We start from the raw sequence: 2,210 nt of genomic DNA, 5'->3' as shown, positions 1-2,210 counted from the left end.
TAGCAAGTATAAGCAGAAAGGAAGAGAGGCAGAGCTATCTTTTCAATAGCAAGGATAGGCATAAACAATTAACAATGTAAAGGTATGAAACTGGACTGGAACCAGTTAATGGTTGGTTCTGAGCTGATTCAAGTTCCTCCATGAGCATTAGGGCATTTGACCTTGCAAGTTTCTAAAGCAAAAAAAAAAAAAAAAAAAAAACTGGAAAAAGAAAACCCAAAAACAAAAACACACAGATAAAGGGAGTGCAGGTTTTTGCAATCACAAAGCCACACGATAAAGGTTTTTACAATCATTATCAGAGATCAGGGCAACTGGATCACAGTTCAGAGATTTCAGGTATTTCCCTCTCTCCACTCTAATACACCAGAAAGAAAAAAAAAGGAATATCTATATAATGATTCGGTGGTCACAATCATTTGTTAAATCCTAACTTCTCGGTTACAGTCCCAGAGCCCAGGACAACCTTGAGCACACACAGTGGGTCCTAAGGGACACTAATGAATGAGATGTGGTGACACAGGTGGTCCAGAGGTTCAGGGTTTGGTGACACAAACCAGTGGCTGCCAGTGCCGACACCCTCCTTGCCTTCAGGCCACACACGGGTGAAATGACCTAGAGCCTTTCCACTACATCAGCCCGGTGCCCCCAGAGAGGAACAGGGTGTCTCCCACCCATTTCCTTCTACCCAAGCCTTCCACCATGGATGAGTCAAGCTTGGTAAAGGATTTGGAGGTGTTTGTATCTTGGGTAAAACAATGTACAGAGGTTCCTTTCTCTTCTTCACTCATAAGGAAACCAATTTCCCATGCCCTTTATTGATGAACCCATCCTCACCTCTCAGGATTTAATAAAAGGACAAAAAAAAAAAAAAAACTTTTCAAAATCTATTTTTATTCCTTCCGTGAGTGACAAGACCCTGCTCTGTTCCATTCTTTATCTTATCCTCTATTATTCTGGCTATTAGAAGGTGAACATTGAGTAAAGCTCAGGCTGCAGAAAGGATGGGCAGTATGGTTCTCATTTCTGTTTTTTAAAAAACAAACAGAAAGGGAGAGGAAAGGAGAGAGAAGAGCTTCCATACATGGGGCCAGAAACAGATCTGGTGGGATTATAGATCATTTTTCTCTTCTTTCTTTGAGTTTGTATTTATCCATTTGTTTATTTGTGTTTTCTAATTTGTTACAAAATGGGGTAAAAAGACTTTAGAGATTGATGGATTGAGTGGTATTTAAGAAATGAAAGCAGGGAGGGAAGCAGCAGGGAAGATGCAATGGAAATACCCCAAAATGACACCCCTGGTGTTCGCTTGATGAGCCTGAGGGCAATTTTTCCTCGCCTTCCTTGTTCTCATTTATGTTTCCTATGCTTTCCACAATGTCCACACCTCACCTTAGTAATAAATATCAATAAAATCCCTACACACAAAACAAACGAACAATATACACTATGTTTTGTCTTTAAGAAAGAAAAAGACTAAAATTCACCAAAATATAAATGGTGGTTATCTAGGAATGCAAAGATTTAGGGTGCTTCTTTTCCTTTCTTCTCTTCTCTGTTTTCCAAATTTCAACAACAAAGGCTATTTATTGTGATGGTGGGAGCATTGATTTTGTAGCAGGAAAAGATGTGGTAGCCTTTTTCCTCTTGGCTTCTATTTTCTCAGTGAAATGGAAAGCTCTGTCATAAGCTGGGAGTATGGGAAGAGGTGTTGGAAGTTTAAGGAGGGAAGAGAATATGTGTCATCGTCCTCAGAGTGGGACTTGGGCCTGGAAAGCGACTAGAGAAGAAAATGGTGAGCCAGGCACCCGGAGCCTCCACGGGTGCACGTGGGCATGGCCAGGATGTCGGTCAATGACAAGGATGAGGAGAGGTCAAGCACAGGCTTGGAAGGTTACTGGGGGAGAGAGGAAGACTCTCAAGGGACTAAAAGACCCACTGGGAAGTGTGGAAAATATCCCCCACTCCGGGCTGGGTATGGGATGTGAAGAAATAAGCTCCCTTATTCCTTCCAGAGGGCAGCCAGAATGGGGTTCTCTGGGGAAAGCCTGGTTTCCTTTTGGGTGAGAGCCTGGTTTCCATTTGGGTGAGGAAACGCAGAGGGGAGGGAAGGGTGTTAACAACCAAGCCTCCAGTGGCACCGTGGAAAATGTTAGAGGGGATGTCAGCAGTTATGAGAAAGCCATTGAAAAGTTCCTGGCCAACTGATT

Source organism: Choloepus didactylus, chromosome 3 (genome assembly GCF_015220235.1).
Source record: "Choloepus didactylus isolate mChoDid1 chromosome 3, mChoDid1.pri, whole genome shotgun sequence".
In the NCBI taxonomy this organism is placed as follows: Eukaryota; Metazoa; Chordata; class Mammalia; order Pilosa; family Megalonychidae; genus Choloepus; species Choloepus didactylus.
The sequence above is the reverse complement of the archived record's forward strand: the minus strand, read 5'-3'. Positions refer to the sequence as shown.